Raw genomic sequence first — 24,786 nt, 5'->3', positions numbered from 1 at the left:
GGTTATGTGTATATAAACACCCTACCCCCACCACCTAATTAAGTTTGTTTGCTTGCCCTAGATCTTACATCTGGCTAGTCACTATTTGCACTCAAGCTTTTTGGACTTATGCCATATTGTCTACTGTCTTTGGGATTTATCCTCAGTATCCACATCTATGAGCTAGTCTTCTGCCATCTTATCTGTCAATCTTTGGTTCATCATACCATGCAACTATGTGAGCCGGGGAAAAGCAGCCTGGAGCCCAACCCACTGACTTGAGGTTTGCTGATCCCTGCAACCATGTTAGCCATTTCCTTGTGATAAATCTATCTATCTATAAATCTTCTATCTATCTCATCTCCAAACTCACCGTCATGGAGTTGATTCTGACACATAGCATAGTCAGTGAGTTTATATACTTATTCAGTACCCTTGGTGGTATGCTGATTGAGGTTCAAATGCAGTTGCTCAATCTCTTCATAAGAAAAGGTTGTCAGTCAGCTTCCATAGAAACTAGAAACCTTATCACATAGTTCTACTCTGTTCTATAAGGTTACTATGAGTCAGACTCAACTAACTCATTGGTAATGAAGTATTTGCATTAGTCATTTCTCAACCCTGCAAACTGGTACATAATAAATATTGTTTCCTTTTCTGTATCTATCAATATCTCCTAATATGATGTAATTTGACGTCATCCTAACTATATAGTCCACCACTATTGAGTCAATTCAGACTCACAGCGACCTTATTTTGGGTTTCTAAGACTGCAAACACTAAGAGACAGAGCCATTAAAGAATATTGAATGTGCCATGGATTGCCAGAAGAACAAATTTGCCTTGGGAAAATTACCGTCAGAATGAGAAGGGTGGTGAGACTTAATAACATGTACTTTAGACTTGCTTTCAGGGGATACAAGTCCCTGGAAAAGGAGCAGGTGGTTGGTAAAGTAGAGGGTCAGTGAAACAGAGAAAGACCCTTAAATAAATGGGTTGTTGATATAGTAGCTACAATAGGTATTGTATTGAGCTCCTATTCATGGAGCTCAAATGGTTGTGAGGATGGGGCAGGGCAAGGTAGTATTTCTTTCTGTTACACCTAGAGTCACTGTGAGCCTGCATCAACTCAAGGACACTCAACAACAACAACAACAACAACAACAACAACTTCATTGTATAATAACTCAGTCTCAAGAACCAGGTTCAGGGAAGATAGAAAGCAGATTAAGTCAAAGAATGAGCAAATGAGACAAAGGGATGAAATATCATGTCCACAGTGGGAGAGAGTCAGTAGAACTGATCACATACCAAAGCTCAGCCATTAAGCATTCTAACTCAGCCCCCAATAGAGAGTGTGCTACATCAAGGAATCGTACTGCATATTCCCCTCAAAGTTTCAGACATGATGGGAGGAGGAATGAAATGGATTATTTAATATGACTCTTCTACTGATAGTTTTGCTCACTTCTACTGAACAACTTTCCTAATGGACTGGGAAAGAAGGTGAGGTAAGATACTGATTGTGTTATGATTCAGCTATGCATGATTGCCGTTTTCTAGGTGTAGAGAGTGAGCCAGCTCAGAAACAGTGAGGGCAAGGGGATCTCTCTGCTAGATAAGTCAGAAATGGAGTGCATTTTTTGGACTCTGAGATCTCTGAGAAATGAACCTCCTGGATCCAGGAAGGTGCTTTGACACCAGAGGCGTGGAAGAGGAGCAGCAACAGAACCAGGAGTCTGAGCTCCCAAAGCAAGTAGAGCTTAGTGCTTTGGGGCAGGAGACTAGCTTGTTGGGTGAGATGCCGCTGGACACTTAATTGAGGGAACTGATCAACAGAGTGCCTATGGGATGGGGCTTACAGTGGAGTGGCATTCCCTTCGGGCATTCATTGGCAATCCTCAGAGAGCTTTAAGGAAGTACCTGGGCAGGGCAGAGTCCAGGTCAAGCGCCCGAAGTTCAAAGAAAGGCTTTCCTACTAGCAGGGAAGAATGTATCCTGCCTAAAAACTGTATCTTAAGCACTTCTCAACTAAATTTTAACCTGTTAGGTTCCCCAATATATTCCATAATTGAGCACATTGTCTAAGAGTTCTGTATGCCTATTGCAATGAATTATCATACCCAGCTGATAATTAGCGTCCTGTGTAAAATAAAGCGAAACCAGCAGATGTGTGCATGTGGGGGGTGGGGTACGGGCTGGAGATAGAGTAGGGAGTCCCCCTTTCTTAAGGGGTTAGAGGTCCATCTTCCATAGGCAGCTTCTGCTGATGCCAGGAAGAGGGAGGACCCTATTGCCGTTAATGTGCCATTAACAAACAAATTCCTTGCTAAATTATTCTCACGCTGGATTTTTACAATTGATCTATTTCTTTGGTTAGAGATTTTGAGATCTTTAGAAATTTGTCCAAAACTATGTCCCCAGTGATTTTAAATTCACACCAGCATATTTTCTTCTTGGGTTATTTGTCAGGATAGCCGTTTTTAACCTGAATTAATAACATCTGGTTTAAGAGAAACTTGGCATTTGAGCCGAGATTGTTGTATCAAATTTAAAGACATGATGACAATCATAATGTCAGTCAATCAGAAGCAGGAGCCTGGTAGAATAAAGAAGAGAACAGGTGATTTTCCCCCCAAACAAGTTATGTCTCTCCATGTGCATTTTTTTCTTCCTAAGTTATATTATATTCTTTTTTTGTTGAGAATATACACAACAAAACATACACCAATCCAGCAGTATCTGCATGTCCAATATAGAGACATTGAGTACATTCTTCAAGTTGCGCAATTATCCTCATCCTCTTTTTGTGAGTTCTTCCTCCCTCATTCCTATAAACTCACTGCCTCTGAAGGGTCCCATCCAATCTTTCCAGTTACTGCTGTCAGTTTTATCCCATAGACGTAGTTCTTAAAAGAGCATAATGCTTAGGGCAGATTGCTTTTACTCGTTAAGCTAAACTACTGTTCAGTTTAAAGAAAAACTTTAAGGGATATGCTTGGTTTACGGTTTAAAGATTATTCAAGGCAATAGCTTCAGAAATGCATCCAATTTTCAAGGCCCCAGAAGGAGTTCATGAAAATTTGAGATTCTGCTGTGCGTTACTTCCTTCTGGTCAGTAATCTTCTATGACACCTTTGATCAATTGTTTAGTAATTATAACAAACAGGTGAATTTTGACAGAGAAAACATTGAGGAGCAATTAAGTATGTGGCATTGCCTGACTCCTGGTAGGATATCATCCTGTGATGCGCAGGAAGGGTAAGCTACCAGCAATCCCTGGGTTAATCAGAGAGCAATAGGTGCCTGGGGTAATTAATAGAAGAGGCATTTGAGATTGGACAACCAATAAAAGATATTGAGAAAAAATCGGTCGATGCAATGGTTTGCGAGAGTGGGAGCTCTGCCGGGCCCCCTCCCACCATTCAGGAAGCTGAACAGAAGATGAATCATTAACTCACTAATCGGAAGTAAATGAAAAGATAATATCTCAGCAAGTTAGTGAAGGTTCATTCCTCCAGGTTGCTGCACCTTCTATGTGCAGCCGTTTGGACCAGCTCAAATTATGGATCTTTTGATGTATTGTGTTCGCAATGATCATGTGTTTGCTCTTTCATTCACATTCTCTTCTTTCTTCCACCTTCCTCAGGCTTCACAACCTGGTGGATGGTGTTGAATATATTTATAGACAACACAGAAAGACGAAGCCATGTTCTTTCCCAAATATCAGGATACAGATACAGGAAACATCCTTCGCTTACCTTCACCTTTTCTGAGCTCACTCCCTAAATTCCACTTTACTTTACCCTTCTGCATGAACTCTGGTGGCTTTAATAGAAGATTCACTAATATCTAATACTTAAACACCCCTCCGTTAAACACATAAGCTTCCACTGACTAATGTAAAACTAATGGGCAAGATTTGAAGACTAGAGAGAAATGTTATCCAACAGTCTAAGAATAAAATGTGCCATTAACGACTAAATTCCTTCACAAATTATTCTCACACTGGATCTTTACAACTGCTTTATTTCTTTGGTTTGGTGTAGAGGTGCTTTAAGGTAACATATTGAGCCTTGAAGGATTAGTTACTCATGAGAGCAAAGTAAAATATACTCTTGTCTTCTTTATTGGCACACAGGCTGAAGTCAGAGAACTCTTCAATAGAGCTAATTAATGCTGTTTGGATTCCACCTGCAAATGTCCCTGGCATAACATTTGCAGTCATCTTAAGAAAATGCAGTCGTTCCAAGCATGGAAAAACAAAATAAAGTCCTTGTGAACAACATATGAAATGAATTTAGTAAGATGCATTTCTGGAAAACACGTTTCTGAAAAGCCCCATCAGGCAGCATCGGATAGAGGGATGACCTGGCACGTCAAACAATCAGGGCCATTTCACTTGGCCTCTTGTCTTCAGCCGCAGAGTTATCCCACATAGATAACTTTCTATCTTTATGATTAAAAAGATATTTGATTAGAGAATTTTCAAATTTCTGCAATAAAGCAATGTGAGGTAGCATTGAATAACAATCATCTATATTACAGAGGTCTGAAGGGGCCAACTCCCTCCTTGCCACCTCCCCCTCTCTAAAAAAAAAAAAAGCAGAAAGAAGGAAAGGCATGGTGATCTGTGAAAAGCCTGAGATTTCCTTTAGTTCCTGAAGTTGATTTCTAGGGCGAGTTAAGAGCAGGCTTTGCATTTTCTGAGGGATAACTTGATTTGATTTAAATATATGCGCACTGCCACCCACTGTTACTACTGCCCACTGCCATTGGGGGATGTGGTTACACACTCAGGCAGCTCATGCCTCTTGTATATAATTTTGTGAAATTACTGCTACATGCAAAACTGCAATTTGGATCAGTGACCCTTCACTGGTAGCTTGATAGTCTTCCTGCCAGGGGATCTGGGTTTGGTTTGTGTGAGAGTGACCTCCCAAAGCTGCACAACCACCTGTCCCTTTCTTGACAGTGGTTGTCTTTGCAGGAGCCTCCAAGAAAAACAGGCAAGCTAAGGCTAGGTGTATATAGTTGCAAGAGAACTATGCAGACCGTTTCAGGAAATGCAGACACCCGATGTCCATCTGTGATGCTCCAAATGCCTCGGGCCATATGACTGCCTCGAATAAATGCCTTGTACCTTTTTCTTTTTTCTTCCTCACCTCTCTCTGTCTCATTTTAGAAGCAGCACCACTAGGAGTAGTGCCTTGTGCATATAGAGTGAAAGTGTACAGTATCTTTAATGCTAAGTTGGCTAGGTGCCAATCCTCCCCCCACCCAGTCCCCACCCCACCACCACCACCAAGCATCTTCATTTGAATTTAAAGGGGTGGATGAGTGACAGCAAGACTCTGTTCTCCTTCTGACAGGGCTTTGGCAGATCATTGGTTGTCATCAAACCTATTCCATTTCTTGCTCCCTGCCAGGAATTCCACCTACATGCCTGATGGCAATTAATCTCTTGTAGGTGCTAACGAATAAAACGCAGCACGTAGATTTCACGAGGATGAAAAAGCCTATGATCCAGATCCAGAGAGTCACTCCAAGTATCAGCCCACTCCCCAACTTCCCCCCACCCACCGGCCCTCAAATATAATTCCTATTCAGTCCAGGCCCTGTTAGAGCTGGCCAGCCCCTCCTCTGTGCACTAGGACATGGAGTAAAGAAAGCTCTCTGAGAGGATGCAACTAAGCAGGAATCAAGATTTTAGATCACGAACCTGTTTTTCTTTACTGCCACCTGTGTTGACATCAGTTTGGGACAGTCCACACTGCCGCATTCGAGCTGAATTTTCAAATGCAGACTGTGTTCTGGAAGCGGAGTTCAGACACCTTGTTAGGGAATATTCTGCTCTGATGGCTCCCAAACCCAGCTAATTAATACTCAAACTCTCCCACCAAACAACCAGACTTGCTGTCATCACGTCAATGCTGACTCATAGTAGGAAGCCCAGTCTTTCTCCCGTGAAGCAGCTGGTGGTTTCGAACTGCCGACTATGTGATTTGCAGCCCAATGTGCAACCACTACAGTACCAGGGCTTTTAAAGACACATTTACTGATTCAATTTCTGGAGATCGTGGGCCTAGATGCCAGAGTAGAACCTTAAAACAAATGTTTTGAAATCTCTCCAGACAAGTCATAGACTCATCGTGGGTTGGGAACTCCAGGATGAGAGGCATGCCATTTGACTCTACAACTGCAGAATCCAATGTTGACTGACAGGTTCCCAAAGTTATACTAACTAGTCATCTGTATCTTCACTGTGTTGTGACCAAACAAACAGTTCTCTTTTCTAATCTGGCCACTTCTCAGACATGAATTAACATTCACATATTCTTTGGAAACTTAGCTACAGGGTATTTTTAGATTTGTCTTTATACTTTTACTGTATTTCCCAAATTTCATATTTTTACTGAAAATTTAGTGTATGTTTTTATAATAGAAAAGGTTAGCATAATTATATCAACAGTCTTATTCAAGTTCCCAAAATTGGAAGAACCAATCTCCTTCAATAGTTTAATGGATAAACAAAGAATAGAACCTTATAGCGGAGAAATGAGCTATGAGGGCAGGCAAAGGGATGGGGAAACTCGCACTGTGCATTACTAAGGGCAAGGAGCCAATCTGAAAGGCTTACTAGCTTAATTCAATTATGCAACATTCATGAAAAGATAAAATTATAGAGACAGCACAAGATCAATGGTTCAGAAGGAGTAAGGGGATGAGCGGGTGTCACCTAGGATATTTTTGTGGCAGTAAAATTATTATGCATGATATTGTGCTGGTAGATAAATGACATTATGCAGTTGTCAACATCCATGAAATGATACAATGCAAAGAGTGCTCCCTAATGTAGATTACAGAATTGAATGGATAGTAATGTATCTATATCGAGTCATTAACCAGAACAGTAATTCTACAGGCATACCAGATGTTAATGACAGGAGTAACTGTGTGCACAGGGAGAGAGCCTGTACTCTCTGCTCAGTTTTTCAATAAAACCAAAAACTGCTTTAAAAAACAAAGTCTATCCATTAAATTTTTTTTAAAAAGCCAGAGGTGATTTTTAAAGGCCTTTCTGTAGATCAAAAGAAATGGATTTAGTGATTTGTGGATGTGCAGTTCCTTCATAGCATCTTCTACCTGGGCTTATGGAGAAAACCCATCACATGCATTTAAAGCCATTATTTGGAAAAGGGGCCGACAGACTTTACCAGACTGTTGCATTGACAGTCCTAAGGGTGTGTTTGGGGTGGGGGTGTTGGAGTGGATGGAGGTAAGGCCAAGGGTAAATTTACTATTCGTACTTTATAAGTACACAAGCAATGGATCCCAAAGGTCACAAACATATATTCTAAAACAATCACAGCTAAGGCCTTGAGTGATACATCTTATAGCTTGGTCTTCTCTGATGGGTAAAATAAAATAAAATAATGACAAGAAAGATTTTTTTTTCCAGCTTCCAGGGCCCCCCCCCAAAGGTTCATGTAGTTTGAATAAGATTCCCTGGAGCCTTCAAATTCCATCATGATTATCAGAAAGAGAACTTAATCCAAATCCTTTGAGGTTTGTCCTTCTTTAGTCAATATCCATTTCGGCAAAACAATCATGGTTCTAAAGTATAACAGTGAAGCAAGGAAGAAAAGAGAGATTTTCTTTCTGATAGTGAAATGGGCAGGTGCAGTTGAGACTGAAAGGCCATAATTAAAACATTGTTCAGCCGAGGCACCGTAGAAGTTCATGCAAGACTGCACACATCCTCCCTGGCCCCACACACCCGAGTTCAAGGTGTTGGCAGGAGAGGAAGCCGAAAGTGCATTGCCATTCAAGAAACAGAGCTGGAGCCTGAACTCTAGTACCCCTGAGGTACACATAGGAGAAATTCTACTCTGTTGGGATTTAACATTGGTTTGTGTAAAATTCATGCATTGCAGATACAGAAGAAAGAAAAGAAAAGCAAACACTTCTTAATTGACCAGGCAATTATGTGGCATGAGTTATGCAGAAGTTAGATGATTTCAAATCTAGTAGAATAAGAAATGCTATGTCTATTATGTAAATGAGAGGTGAACCCTTAAAAGTTATATACCTTGTCCAATGTCAGACTCTAAGCTCCTTTCATTTAGTTTGCTGAATACTGGGCTGGGCATAGGCTACATTTATATATGAGTGTTGGACCATGGAGACTAAGAAAAGTGAGTAATACAGGGTTGGAGAACTCCTAACATTTTCTAGTATTCTTTGCCAGTGACAGGAAATCATTAATTGACCACGGTATGTTTTTCTTCCCAGGCCAAAACTCTTTTCAGGGAAACACTCCAGGAAAGCCCTCTAGGGTTTGCACCTAAGGGACACAGAGCTGCTGGGAGCAGAGCACAGCATGAGCACACTGATGGGAAAAGGCAAGGACTGGCTGATGGAGGGCCCTGCTGGCCTCTTAGTCACCTGCCTCAAAATCACTGCCATCCAATCTATTCCGAGTCACAGAATAGAGATGCCCCTGGGGTTTGTGAGACTGTAACTCTTTAGTGAGTAGAAAGCCTTGTCTTTCTCCCGTGGAAAAGTTGTTGGTAGTTTAGAACTACCGACCTTGTGATTAACTGTTTAATGCATAACCATTATGCCACCACAGCTCCTAGTACTTCCTAGGCTCTTTACACTGTCAGACAAACAAACGAACACACTAGCAAGCATTCAGACAAACAGAGACTATTACCATCCAGTGTATCTTCCGACTCATAGCAACCCTCTGTGTGTCAAGTAGAAATGTCTTCTGTAGGGTTGTCAATGACTGGATTTTCAGAAGTAAATAATCAGGCCTTTCTTCTAAGATACCTCTAACCTTCGGGTACCTAAGTATGGTAACACTTTGCACCCAACCTGCCACCTAGTCGATGCCTACTGACAGCAACACTACAGGACATAGTAGAACTGCCTCTCTGTGTTTCAGAGATTATAACTCTTCACAGAATTGGAAAACCTCATTTTTCTCCCTCGAAGTGGCTGGTGCTTTTGAACTGGTGGCCATGTGGTTAGCAACCCAGTGTATAACCACTACACCCTGATGGGTCAACCCAGGCAAAATTCTACAGAGGGGATCTCTCAGAGATCATCTAGATGGTGACAAGATATTACTTTCTGATAATAGTTTATTATTTCAGCAGTCCCAAAGAACTAATTACATGCTCTGCATTTAGCTAGAAATAGATTACTTTAACACAAAAGATTGAATCTCTATGGAAGAAATGACTTACTCCTTACTACAGGCTAAGACAGATTTTTCTATTTCTTTTTTTTCCCTCTCAATTTAGTAGAGCTTTCCCACATCCCTTTGTGGGTAGCTGCCTCCTCTGCATATGCGTAAAGCAGCTGTCCTTTGGAATGACACATGCCCCCACAGTGTCACGGGGTAAAATTGGTGGGAGGTGACTGAATACCTGCAACAGATGGTGGGTGGAGCTACTAGCAGTCATAGCTCAGGTAATACTGGGTCAGGTTGAAACACCAGAAGTTCAAGGCCTTTGACCCGGTCCACCATCTTTTAGGACACAGGCCAAGGACTGCTGAGGCCTATTATAGGCAGAGAGTCAATCAGGATAACTTAAGAGAGGGGGAAAAAGACGGTGCCTTTGCTCGTGTTCTCCAGATTGGCTCTCCAGATGGCCCTCTTTTCTCTTGTAAATTATGCAAGAAGCTGCTTCAGCTGAGTTTTGCAGACCTGGATGATCTTGAACTGCTTTCAAAACATGAAGGGAAGTGTGGGGTTGCAGGGCTTTCTCCTGGCCCTGTCCTCTGAGGAGGAACACCGGGGAAAGGAGACTAGATCATGCCTGGGACCAGTCATGGAAATCGAGCAATCCACGTTCCAAAAATGGTATCACTTCAACCACCTTTTCCCAAAGAAATTCTCAAAGAAGCTGAGAGGCTGTCTTATTAGGGAAGTTTAGAGTTCATTAGGACTACTCCATACAGGGGGGATTGGCCCTGTAATACTATTCTCACTAATTAATCACAAGAACGTCTCTCTAGTAACACCACTGGGATTCAGAAGGTAAAACTGGTGCTTTTTCAGCATAAAGCAGTATGAGGGTCTCATTCTCTGCTGCTATTAACATTTCCTGGAACCAGAATCAATAGTGCATGCAAATGAACCTCTGATTATTTCTTTAATTTGCAGAATGTCTCCTCCCACTGTACCCTTACGGCTGGCTGCGGCAGAATGGATTAGCTCATCAGGCCCCAGGGCCTGCTCCCAATGCTGAGGAAGATGGGGTGAGGGAGGGGGCAGTGGGTGGCAGGACCACTCTGTGCCTTCCCACCCCCAGCAGCAGGCTCCCAGCCGTGGATAGCTTCTTGCTGTCCTTGTGGAAAGTGGAGACACAGGGCCCAGATTTACCTGAGAAGGAGGTGTGGGGGTGGAACAGGGGCAATAAGCAGGTGGCACGGTGAGCAGATGCTACAAAATGGACCATTTTTAGGAGGGAAAGCAATGCACTAAGAAGTACAATTTGGGAAGAAAGAGAAGAGACGACGTGTAGAGCTCCCGCAGCAGTACTCATTCTGTATTTGTGATGATAAAAGTCTACACAAAGTAAGATCACAATTCACCTACTCATCCACCCGCTTATTAAGCACATTTCAAATGCTGCATCTTGCGATGGAATGTAAAAAGGACCAAGATATACTTATAGTCTGCTACCAGAGGGGAGACCTTTAAAAGATAATCCCATTGAAAGATGATGAGCAGCTTACTAGAACAACGCCAGGTGAGTGAAGACAGAGGGGGACTAACTCAGGCAGTGGACTTAGGGGAAACGCAACAGAAGAGAAAACGCTTGTGTTGGCTCATGAAGTTGTTAAGGATTTCTCAGAGAGCATTCTGGGTAATGGGACCAACAAGGGCAACATAATGGATGAAGGGAAAAAAATTCATGAATTGAATGAGGACCAGAAGGCTAAAACAGATAGGCTTGCAGGTGTCTGAGGGTAAGTCAGAAAGCATTGCAACAAAATCAGAGAAAAGTTTATTAAACCAAACGTTCCAGATGTGAACTTACTATTTCTTGACACATCCTCCACCAAAGTCTACATACTTCCAAAGGCTGAGTTTCCACCTTTCTTCCCCAAGAATTCTACACTCTGATTTACATCACACCAGTGTCCTGAGATGATGCCAAATGGGATGCCCTCAAAATGTTCTTTGAGATGTAGGGACGAAAAGAAGTCTGCAGGGGAAAGGTCAAGGCTACAGGTGGAGAGGGTAAATTGCCGCAAAAAGAGTCATACCGATCCTGTGGGTAGAGCCACTCTCGCTACCCACAAAGAATGAGCAGGTGCATTGTAATGATGAAAAAAATGTCCTTCACATAACTTTCTTGGCCATTTCTTTGCCAATGTAGTTTTCAATTTTCTTAAAACGTCTTCAGAGTAATTCCTCTTGGTCGTCTTGTGTTCTTGAATTCTAAAACACAGGCACCATAACCTTCTGAGCTGAACACTCTACTTTAAATTAGCCCGGTCTAGCAGACCCCATGGAAAGCCACTGTTTTGATTGGACAGTTTTGGTGTTGCTGTGGGTGAAGTCACCCTAATGAGATTAAGAGAAGTGTATAACTGAGAAAACTTGTCTGCAATTGTCCACGAGTTGCTAAACTATGCTTAAACACATTTTTTTCTTGGAATAAACTAATACATGTAAGTACAGGGAGCCTACTGCAATTATTTTTTGACTTACCCTCATACTTCTGAGAATGGGACACTGAAAGGTGATGTACAAGGGGGAACCCAAAATAGTGGAATCTTTTCCCCCAAAGCTATGTATTTAAAAATTTTTTTTTTTACAAAACTACCTTCTCACCTTCAAAGTACTCTCCATTACACTTAATACATCTGTCAAATCTGTGATTCCATTCTTGGAGACGATTTTCAAACTCATCTGTTTGGTTGCTGACAGCACCTCCATTGTTTTCTTCTCCATCTCTTCCTCATCGTCAAATCACTGTCCTTGCATGTCCCTCTTAATTCATGGAAACAAAAATAAGTCTCACAGAGCAAGGTCAGGTGAGTAAGTGCATGGGGCAAGAGAGACATGCTGTTTTTGGTCAGAAACTGGCACAATAAGTTGGCAGGTGAGCAGATGCAATGTCATGGTCACAAAACCAGTCCCTCATCTGCCACAATTCAGGCCTTTTCTTGTCTCATACCTGATTAACAGCCTAACCTGGTAGAATGAACTCCAAATGCACTGAGTCAATATTTTTGTCTGTTCAGGAAGTTGATGGAAGTCCAGAATGAGGTTTGTCATCAGTCAACAATTCTCCTTTTTGGAAAGGAGAAAACCACTCCTATACTTGAATTTTTCCCATAGTGCTGTCTTTGTAAGCTGTGTTCTACATCACAACCGCATTTTTCCCAATCAGGAAACAAAATTTCACAGCCACACACTGTTCTCTTAAATCAGCCATCACAAAAAATGAGGTTTGAGTGAAACTGCTTTTATAAAAAAATTCATTGTGACCAGAGAGAACTTCCCAGGTGACGCCACTGGGGCACTAACTCAGAGCAAGTTTCTTGATACTCACCTAAATGGAAAAATGCGTATGATGAAAGCTCTTCTCTGCCCGGTGCAATTCCGGCATTTGGTACGAATTAAGTACGAAGTAGTTATCCAAGTATATGGAAAGAGGCTGGTATAAGGTTATTGAGAGTTTCAAGTCCCACCCTAAGATCTTGGGTTATCCCTTGGAAAAGAGAGCACATTTGGAAGAGTTGTAGAAGAAAAGAAGATTAGCAGAAGGGAGATTGGAAAAGAATCTGTGACAACATGAAATGTGGTTTCCCAAGTCAGAGCTCGACTCGCCTTTCTTTAAACATAAAGTCAATCACTAGTTCTCGCTATCACAGTCTCATCCATTTACATAATTTACTACTGCTTTGGTTATTTGGCTATGTCTCTAAGAAGAAGTGTTATTAATTAACAGTGAAGAAAAAGCTATTGTGAATAAATACTATTATTCAGTCATTAATCTGTTCATTTTTTTAAATCTGCTGAATTTCAGGAATACATTCTACAAGCTAAACACTATGCTAGATAACATTACAATTAAGCTACCAGCTTCTTGGTTGTTGTTGTTTTCTTTTAGTTAAAAGGGAAAAGAGGAAACACAGAAATTTGTGCATTGTCATAAATTGAATGAAGGAAAAGTCCAGAAGGTCAAAATAGAAATTAATCAGATAGGTTGAGGGCATAAATTTTACATGATATGTATGTAAAAGTTTATGAAAAAGGCAATGTCTATAGGAGGCTGGGAGAGAATGTGTGAGATGATGTTAGAGAAATAGTAGCTAAGGTGTGCAGGATCCTATAGGCACTAAAGCTAGTCTATTGTTCTACACTGCATTGAAACCATTAAAGAGGAGAGAACGTCTTGTTTTTAACTTTCTGTGAATTGGGTGAACATGTAGAGAGCAGCTCTTCAGTTTCACATTCAATGATTGGTACACATTTTGTTTCAACTCATCCAGTGCATTCACTTGTATGTCCCATCAGTTATCTCACCTCTCCCTGGGGTTTTCTGTTTTTATTCCTTCTTCTTTTCTAAACTTCTGAACTGTTTCCTTAGGTAGATGCTCGCCTGTGGTCTTAAATGGTTAATTATTCAGACACAAGGAAGTTGAATTCTGATTCAGAGCTGAAGAGTGACTTAAGATGAAAGGTTCCATAAGTATTTATTGGACCGTTAAGCACGGTCTCTTTTATGATTTTGAGTGCCTTTCCACATTTTTCTCCCACTTTATACAGGATCTTTTAAAGTGATCCTTCAGCACAATTAATAATGGTAGTCAGGCACTAGCTAGTCATCCTACTGATGTTCGTGTGATCTATTAGTCCACTGTACTAATTGTTTCCATGTGTCTTTGGAGTTTCCTCACTCTCCTTTCCTCCAGAGCATTAGAGACCAATATTTTCACCTGAGATGGATGTTCATGAGCTTGAAGACACCAGCGTCTACTCACCAAAGTAGGATATTGAACCTTGTCTTTGTGATCTGTATTATGCTAATTGATCCTGGTAGCCATCTAGATCAATATTTCCCAAGGTGGATGATACTGTCCCCTGAGGTAGAGCTGCTGGAGTGATCCAGAAGGGGCTACAAAGCACATACCTACACTTTATCCTGGATACTGGGTTAGAGTACAAAATGTATGAGTTTCCAGGGGCACTGAGTAATTTTTTTTATTCCATTTTTACTGAGGTTTGGGAATCTATGCCCTAGACTCTGGTCCTGATCTTCCAAGCCCGGTGACTCATTCCATCAATTTGTTTGGTTGGGTCTCAGAAGTTTTCCTAACATTGCCCTTGTGTGCTCCAACATATTCATAGATAGAGTTGCAGCAAAGCTAAATACACTTATACAAATATTCTCTGTCAAACCTATCTGTGGCTATGGTCACATTTACCTACCCATACTTGTTTAGGCTGTGTGTCTATCCAAGCATCAGCTCAAAGATCTGAGTTATTGTAGGATTGTGTGCCTAACACCCTTTACCATGTTGTTGCCTTTAACTCTTGCAAACCGACCAGTGTCTTTCCCTGTCTCTCTAAATTTTAGCCAACATCACTCTTGTTTATCTTGCCTTCCTCTTCATCTGAGTTAACACTTGTCTTCCTTCTAGCCTTCTAACTCCCTCTCATTTTCTTTTCCTTTGGCCTCTGGAAACCATCCCAGAATGTTTCCTTTAATATAAAAAAAAAACAAGCTTAAAGGCCCTAAGACATGGCATAAATATGCTATTGAATATAATGAAAACATACTAACAATAGATCAAAAGGATGACCAGGATCTCCTGAAAATTAGACACGTGTGCATCAAAAGATTTCAGGCAGAGTAAAAAGAGAACTCACAGATTGGAAAAGAAAAAAATTGGCAATGACATATGAGACAAAGGACTAATCTCTAAAATTTGTAGAAAAACTTCAACTCATCAAAAAACAAAAAAAAAAAGACAGATAAATCTATTAAAAGATGAACAGACACTTTCCCAGAGAAGACATTCAGGCCAACAACAAACATGAGGAAATGCTCATGGTCATTAGTCATGGTTGTTAGGTGCCATCCAGACAGTTCCTGACTTACAGGAACTCCGTGTACAACAGAAGGAAACACTGCCCTACCCTGTGCCATCCTCACAGTTGTTCCTGTGCATGAGCCCATTATCGCAACGACTGTGTCAATCCATCTTATGGAAGGTGTTTTCTTCGCTGCCCCTGTACTTTACCAACCATGATGTCTCTTTACAGGGCCTGGTCTCTGCTGATAACATGTCCAAAGTACGTGAGATGAAGTCTTACCATCCTTTCTCCTCAGGAACATTCTGCCTATATGTCTAAGAAGATTTGTTTGTCTAGTCTGTGGCACTTTTAATATTCTTGCCAGCACCACAGTTCGAATGAATCTATTTTTCTTAGGTCGTCCTTATTCAGTGAAAAGGTTAGCAGAGCTCCCTGTGAGCCCTGCTAGGAAGTAGCATTCAGAGACGTAATGGCGATGGCTTAGAATATGGTCGTTCTGGAAAAGAACAAAGAAAATATAGGTAAATATCTGAGGATTGAATTAAAAACAAACAAACTGATAGCACTCTATTAAAAACAAAGATAACAATCCATGAGGTTGGTAGATAATGGGAAAGCTGAGAAAACAATAGGAGGAGGTAAATTTAACTAGAAATTAAACAGCAAGAATTTTTCATGGCTTAAGGGAAGAGAGGCAAAGGTGGTACTATTAAAGTTTCTGGGTCAAGGTCACCTGGCTAGAAGCTGTAGTCATGGTGACAACATTCTAAAAGTAACTGGAAGAAGACATATCCTGTTCTATTTTTTTCTCCAGTTATCCTCAATCCATTACCCTGAATCCTCAATGCCATCCACTGATAGAGAACATAGCTTGTTGTTGGGTCTTCTTGAGACTTCTGTAGACTATTTACCCAATGCAGTACGCGGATTGATTTCTTAACTGCTGGTTCCATGGATATTGAATGCAGACCCAAGTAAAATGAAATCCTTGACATCGTCAACATATTTTTCCATTTTCATGTTGCTTATGGTTCCATTCAGGAGGAGTTTGGTCTTCCTTGCGTTGAGGCGCAATCACTACTAGAAGCTGTCTTTCATGTTCATCAGGAAGTGCTCCAAGTCGCGTTCACTTTCAGCAAGCAAAGTTATGTCATCTGTGTGTCATTCTATGTGTTAATGAACCTTTCCCTAATCTTGATGCCACATGCTTTGACATATAGTCCAGCTTCTCACCTTATTTGCTCACCATACCAATTGAATAAGAATGCTGACACACCTTTTTTTCCTCTGATTTTAAGCCCTAAATGATTTCTTTATTCTATTCAAACAATAGAGCTCTATTCAAACCATCCACCACTTTTCTGTCAATTTGTGTGTGTTGCTTGTGTGTTTCTCTGATGCTTGAAGCTATTTCACCAGTATTTGAAATGCCAACAAGGTCACCGAAAGTGAGCAGGTTGCAGCAGAACTTCCAGACAAAGAAGGAACTGATTCTAACGCTGGAGAAAGCAGCTGCTGAAAATCTTATGCGCAGCTTTGAAGTATTGTCAGATACTGAGGAGCTACAGAGTGGAAGCAGAACATTGGCAGAAAGAGTGCTGCAAGATGGGCAGCTCTGATTTGAGGGCACTGGAAAATGTGCCTGAGGAGTTGATTTCTCAGAGTGGACTTGACCAGGGCGACCTGAGTCTCCTAAAGCCTGTGGGAGTGGAGCCTTCTGATTCTTCATTTGCTGATGGGGTATGGAGAAGCAGCTGCAAAAAAAAACAACCCTGCTAATGATTACAACTTTGAATGTGCAAAGTATGAACCTAGGAAAACTAGAAATGGTCAAAAATGAAATGGAACACATGAAGATCGATATCCTAGGCATTAGTGAGCTGAAATGGGTGAGTATTGGCCATTTTGTGGAAAAAAGATCATACAGTACAAGTGCTTTTGGGTAAGTGGATCCAGGGAGATGGATCCCCAGAAAGAAAGGGGGATGGACTGATGGATTTTTATCAGGGCCTGCTCGCTATTTTAAAGAGGGATACTCAACTTCTTGGGACCAGGACAATAGTTAGGTATGGAACTATTAGCATGGGCTCTTTCTTTCTTTCTCTCTTTCTTTCGTTCTTTCTCTTTTGATGTCTATCTATAAAGATAGGCAGGATAAACTATCCCAAGGATATGGCAATGAAACTGAAAGCTGGAGGGGTGGGGTGGGGAGAGGGATGGGAGAAGAAAAGGCGAGGGGAGGGGAGCGATAAGCCAATAAAGACAGGGACAGGGAAATAGCAAGGGATCTAAAAGTGATGGTGAGGAGGGGGTAACTTTCCTGGTCATGTTTGATACATACAACTGAAATGTATCTGGAAGGAATTACTGAGAGGCAAATGATGGGTAAATATGATAGGGGGCAAGAGGAAAGAAAAAAGAAATGGAGGAAAGAACAAGGAAGTAAAAATTAGTTATATAGGTATAAATATTGATATGTATACATGTAAATATATAAAGATAGGTGTATTTGTCTACAACAAGGAAGCAGATGGACTTTGGGCCTCTACTTTAATCTTACCGCAGTACCAGAGAGGCTTTTCTAATAATGTGACAATGCATGATATTCACCTTCCTGACACAATTGCTGAAGACAAAAATGGGTGCATAAGCAAGTGTGGTGAAGAAAGCTGGTGGTGCCTGGCTATTAAAAGATATAGTGTCTGGGGTCTTAAAAGCTTGAAGTTAAACAAGTGACCATCTAGCAGGGAAGCAACAAAGTCCACGTGGAAGAAGCGCACCAGCCTGTGTGATCATAATGTGTCCATGGGAATAGGTATCAGAAATTCAAAAACAAGCAACCAAATTGCAGTGAAGGAGCATAGACAAAGTGGAGACCCAAATCCCGCCTGCAGGATAATTGGACAGTCCCTCACAGAAGGGGCATATGAAAGGGATGATATATCCGGAGTGTAATATAGCACTGTTGAAACACATAGCTATCCTCTAGTTCTTTAATATTTCCTCCCCCTATTATTATGGTCTTAGTTTTACCTCATTAATCCTGTTAGACCTACATATGTTCAGGTGTATATTTAAGATTGCTCGAGGCATGAAATCCAAGATAGATAAACCCTTCAGGAATTGTAACAGGAGTAATGATTTCCTGAGGGTACAGAAAGAGAGGGGATTAGGTGTGGAAGGGGGAAGTGATAGTAAAGATGACTATATAACTCCACTTGAGGGGAATGAGTAATAGAATGGCAGGTGAACGAATACCTTGGATGGTGTAAAAACAGATACATTGGAGGGTGGGGTAGGAATAACAATAATAATAATATTTATAATAACAAGGGTTCCTGGGGGTAGGGGAGGGGAGAGTGAGTATAAGTGTGTATGAAGGGGAGCTGATATCAAAGAGTGCAAGAAGAAAGAAAATGCTTTGAAAATGATGGAGGCAACAATTGTACAATCATGCTTGATCTAATTGAACTATGGATTGTTATAATATCTGTAAGAGCTCCGAATAAAATGGGGGAAATCACATGATATATAATGCTGGAATGACAAAAATCAAGAGGAAGTCATCACATTCATTTTCAAAAAGGACAGACATTGCATTATGAAGTACAATGCTATCTGTGACAGGATTATATCTATTCGTCTTCTAAGATAGCCAATCAAGATAACTATCTTTCAAATTTTGCATCAACCACAAAAGCTAGTGATGGAGAAATTGAAGAATTATACCAATGACTTCAGTTGGAAATTGATCCAAGTTGCACTGATTATTATTGGCAATTGGAATGCAAAAGTTGGAAACAAACAGAAGGAACAGTAGTTGGAAAATATGGTCTTCGTGATAGCAATGAAACAATATCACATGATAGAATTTTGAAAAACCGAAGACTTTTTAATAATAAATACCTTTTTTTTCAGCAGTACACAGACTTCTTCAGATGGAATACATAGAAATTAAATTGACTACATCTCTGGGAAAACAAAATGGTGATACTCAGTATCAACCACTAAACCAGGCCAAGGGCTGACTATAGACCAGCGGTTCTCAACCTGTGGGTCATGAGCCCTTTGGGGATCGAATGACTCTTTCGCAAGGGTTGCCTGATTCATAACAGTAGCAAAATGACAGTTAGGAAATAGCAACGAAAATAATTGTGTGGTGGGGCGGTCACCACCACATGAGGAACTGTATTGAAGGGTTGCGGCATGAGGAAGGTTGAGAACCGCGGCTGCAGACCATCCATTTCTTGTAGGTAAGCTGAGGATGAGACTGAAGAAAATGAAAACACGTCCTCGAGAGCCAAAATACAACCTTGAGTCTATTCCACCTGAATTTAAGGAACATTTTAGGAACAGATTTAATACATTGAAAGCTAATGACAGAACACATGATAAGCTATGGGTGGACATCAAGACCATCATGAAGAAAGAAAAAAGGTCAGTAACAAAGACAGGAAATAAAGAAAAGATCAAAGTGAATGTAAGAAGAGATTCTGAAACTTGCTCTTCATTATGGAGTAGCTACAGCAAATGGAAGAAATGAAGTAGGAAAGCTGAAGAGAAAATTTCAAAGGGCAGCTCAAGAAGAAAAGCCAAATATTATAATGAAATGCTCCCAGTCCTAGAATTAGAATACCAAAAGGAAAGAACACACGCAGCATCTATGAAACTAAAAAGAAAAAAAGTCTTGCCTCACATTTCAATAGTGAAAGATTCTATGTACAAAATGTCAATGCTGCAGAAAGCATCAAGAGAAGGTGGAAAGAAGACATAGAGTCACTGTACCCAAAATGACGAGTCAACAATACATCATTTCATATGAGCAAGAAACAACGATGGTGAAGGAAAACATTCAAGCTGCACTGAAAGCATTAGCCACAAACAAGGCTCCAGGAATTGATGGAATACCAATTGAAATGTTTCAAGAAGCTGATGAAGCACTGGAAGCATTCACTCATCTATGCCAGGAAATTTGGAAGACAGCTCCTTGGCCAACTGACAGGAAGAGATCCATATTTGTGCCCATTCCAAAGAAAGGTGACTCAGCAGAATGCTCAAACCATATAACAATATCACTGATATCACACATAAGTAAAATTTTGCTTAAGATCATCCATTATTGATTGCAGCAGTACATTGATAGGGAACTGCCAGAAGTTCAGACTCAATTCAGTAGATGATATGAAACAAGGGATATCCTTGCTGATGGATCTTGAATCAAAGCAGAAAGTACCAGAAAGATGTTTACTTAAATTTTATTGACTCTGCAAATGTGCTCAATTGTGTGTACCATAATAAACTATGGATAACTTTGAGAACAGGAATTTCAAAACACTTTGTTGTGCTTATGTGGAACATGTACATGGATCAAGATGCAGTTGTGTGAACAGAACAGGGAATACTGCAGGGCTGAAAATCAGGAAAGGTGTCAGGGTTGTATCCTTTCACATGCTTGTTCACTCTGTATGCTGAGCAAATCATCAGAGAACCTGGATTATATGAAGAAGAGGGTTGCATCCGAATTGGAGAAAAGCTTATTGACAACTTGTGATATACAGATGAGACAACTTGGCTTGGTGAAAGTGAGCACTTTTTCTGATAAGATCAAGGATTGCAGCTTTCAGTAAGGACTATGAGTCATTGTAATGCAGACCCAAATCCTGACAACTAGACCAATAGGTAACATCATGATAAAGAAGAAGAAGGATTTTTCTTGCTTGAATGCACAACCAATGCTCACAGAAGCAGCAACCAAGAGATCAAAGGAAGCTGCAGTGTGTAGATCTGCATAAGATCTCTTTAGAGTATTGAAAAGCAAGAATGTTAGTCTGAGGACTAAAGTGTGCCGGACCCAAGCCATAGTTGCCTTATATGCATGTGGGAGTTGGACATGGAGAAAGGAAGACTGCAGAAGAATTGATTGATGCATTTGAATTGTGATGCTGGAGAAGAATATTGAAAGTACTATGAACCTCCAAAAGTACAAACCAATCTCTCTAGGTCCTAGTCTCTAGGAAGAAGTAAGACCAGAGTGCTTCTGAGAGGATAGGGTGGCAAGACTTAGTCTTACATACTTTGTACAAATTTTCAGGAGAGACCAGTCCCTGGAGATGGGCATCGTGCTTGGTAAAGTGGAGGTGTAGCAGAAAAGAGGAGGGCCCTTAACTGGCTGGATCAACACAGTGGCTGCAATAATGGTACAGCATAGGAACAATTGTGAGCATGGAGCATGACTGGGCATTGTTTCATTCTATTCTCTATGTGTCTGAACTGATTTGATGGCATTTAACAACAATAACAACCATTCAAACAACTTTTCAAGACCACCTAAATGGAGTCAATGTATGTAGTGATGATTCATGAACACTCAATTGTGTCCTTCCAGAATATCAGGTTCTTTGGAGGAATTAGAACACTAAATCAGTTATAATTTGCAATTGTGTCAATAAACCAAGGTTTTACTGGAAAAATTGAGTGCAAAGTACAAAAGCTATTGCAAAAGTAAATACAAATTCATGTTAGGTAGGAGGTAGGTAGGAGGATAAGCAAATTTAGATCATTTCCTTGGCGCTCTGAAGGAAGATTTGGTACTACGTATGATGACAGGTACCTAGGTTTCAAGTCAACAGATGCATTGAGGAGTTTGTCCTTTTAGAGAAGGCGAGTTGGAGACAAAGATAAGCACAAGGTGATCTTGGAGGTAGTGCAGCTGCCAATTGCTTTTCTAGTTTCAATGCCTAGCTTGCCTGTTGTTTTAAGTGAATGGACTTACAAAGGCATATGGTGTTCAGATAAGTCCTCATCAATGCTTGAATTTGACTTGAGAACTAATTGCTCGGTCATCCAGGTTTGTATCGTTGATTCTCACTTGTATCAGTTTCACCGGATACTATCAATAATATCATACAATTGTATGTCCATCTGGAGATATTAATAAAGGTCCTTACTGCCATTCTTTTAGATTGTAACTATCACTGGTTTGTATATTTTTCTCTTTATGTGAGCGGTCTTTTGTTTTTAAATGATGAGAGTCTTTCTCTTACACAATTGCCTCTTGATCTATTCGTATGTTTACGTGGAATTGAATTGAATCTTCTGGAAATACAATTATCCCTGATTTGTTATGCTACAAATAGTTGAATGTCTTTGCATATTTAATAAAACACTGGTAAATGCTGTTCTGCCATTTTGTACAGCCAAGAATATGGCTTGAAAGTTTGGAAGTTCTCTATTGATCTGTTGCTACAAACATTTTTTATTTCTCTTTAAGAAAAGTCTACTTGTGTATGATAATAATGATCCTATTGCTACATAATGTCTGCATTCTGTTGGATTGCTTTTCTTTGGAATGAGCACAAATATGGACTCTTTCATTATGTTGGCCAGGTAGCTGTCATTTTTAAAAAACATAGATAAGGGCCTGCTTTCAGAATGATGTCCATTTGTTGAAACATTTCTACTAGCATTCTATTAATTCCTGGAGACGGGCTTTTCTACAATGCCTTGGTGCATTTTAAACTCCTTTTTCCATTACTATTAGATTTTGAGCATATGCTATGTCTTGAAATGATTAAACTAATTACTTTTGCTATCGTGACCTTTAGTATATCTTCAGTATTTTGATGCTTACAACTCAGCATCAATATTTTGCACAGAAATCCTCTAGTATTGCAACTTGAGGCTTGAATTTTGTTTCGGTTCTTTCAGCTTGACAAATTTTATGTAATATAGAACCAAGAAAGACCCTAGGTGGTACAGCAGGTTACAAGTTGTGCTTTTAACCACAAGATCAGCGATTCAAAGCCACCAGGCACTCCTTGAAAGAAAGACGAGGATTTCTACTCTGATAAAGAGTTACAGTCTCAAAAACCCACAGGAACAGTATAGGGGACTTAGCAGTACGTTTGGTTGTTTGTTTTTAATTTAAGAACAACAGGTGAAACATGAAGGATGGATCTAGTGCATAGGCCCTGGACTGTTATAATATCTATATTTTAAGGTAATATTGTCAAGACTTTCTGATTAGTGTAATGTGGATCAGGAACAGGGAGAAAATTTCAAGAATGATCTCTAGATTTCTGGACTACTTCATTTACCACCTGGCTTATACCCTTGGCCTCCTATAGTTTATTGTTCATTCAAATGGTGCACAAATCATCCCCATGGGGCATATGGTAATTCAATTAAGAGTATCAATTTCACCAATGGTATCATATTTAAAATACTGTTACCCTTGATTTACAAATGGTGGTGGCATCTCTCAATAAAAATTGAATCACTTATCAAGGACACATAATAAATAAAATGCTATACCTGAGTTGTGAAGTGAGATGAAAATAGGCTATTGGAAGGATAAAGTGTATTCTTATTAAAATTTTTAGATTTCTTATTAACATTTATAAAATAAACCTCTGATTTTCCATTTCCTCTTTATTTTGTATGATTAAAATAATTCAGAGCTTGTAGAATTTTAATGCAAATAAATAGATTATTCACCTTAGCCATAAAACAATCTTTTAAAAGTACATGTAGCATTGACAAGGGCCTTCTTTATGCACTCTTAAGAATAATACCAAGATGCACCTTTGACACAGTTTCTAGTCAATTCTTGCTGCTCTAGACCTATAGCTGCATGATAAAGACAACCAGGACTTTCAACTCTGTCCTTTCAAGGTGCACAATGTCCTTCAGCAGCCATATCAGAAGTGTCCAATTTTAGAAGCTCACTACGTGAATTGGGTTTACCTTAAACAAAGCTGTAGCAGATTAAAGGAACTGAAAGACCCCACTTGGATTTAAGGCTAAATGCCCTAGTGCGAGAAGAAACATGACTACTATCCCAAGGTTATTGATTTGGAGGTCACTGTACTTTGGTTCACATCTCTTGCTTTGAGGATGCCCAGTAAGTGGCAACTCATGACTACCACACATGTGCTATTTTCATACTCTGTCTACTTTGTAATGCTGTACCTTGTTCCAGCAAACATAGTTTTGTCTTTGTGAATGAGCATTATTAAGTTCTGTCCTATTCCAAACCCTCATGGTTTGCATTAGTAGTGTCCAATCACTTAAATTTTTCATCTTTACAAGTCAACAAGTCATGTATTTTAGCCTAAAACCTGTCCTATACATGTATAATTTCCTTTTCTCAACAGAATTTTAAATACAAAACCATTGGTGCAATTAATACTATTAATTAAATTACCATATGCCCCCCTGGGGATGATTTTTTATGCTCCCAATTAAAAGGATAATGATGCATTTAAAGTGGACCAAAGACATAAACCACAGATTTATGAATGGATTCTGAGTTTGAACTTAATCATAGTCCTAACATAAGAACAATTAGTTCTTACAATGTTGCCCTGTGCTGTAACAATGTGTGGTCCCTGACTATCAAAAAAAAATACTGTCTGGAGTCTTAAAGACTTGTCTAAAAACAAGTGAATTGTCAGTTAGGTACATATAGAAGAAGCACACCAGCCTGTGTGATTTAAGGAGTGTAAATAATAAAATCCAAAACCAGAGGAGGGAACAGTATTGGAACTTAAATTCTAAGCACCCAGTTTGCAGAAGGCTGTGGATGACAGAAAAATCCCAAAAACGAATTTGCATGGTTCCCATGTGGATTCGGCTATTGGAAAATCCCCTCTGGTCATTGTCCAGGCATGTCAATAAACTTGCTATCAGGTAAGAGTAAATTGAAAAGTGGACTAATGCAGATATAGAAA

This window comes from Echinops telfairi, unplaced genomic scaffold, assembly GCF_000313985.2.
Source record: "Echinops telfairi isolate 266 unplaced genomic scaffold, ASM31398v2 ScPeMD7_7;HRSCAF=31, whole genome shotgun sequence".
In the NCBI taxonomy this organism is placed as follows: Eukaryota; Metazoa; Chordata; class Mammalia; order Afrosoricida; family Tenrecidae; genus Echinops; species Echinops telfairi.
Note: the sequence above shows the minus strand (reverse complement) of the source record.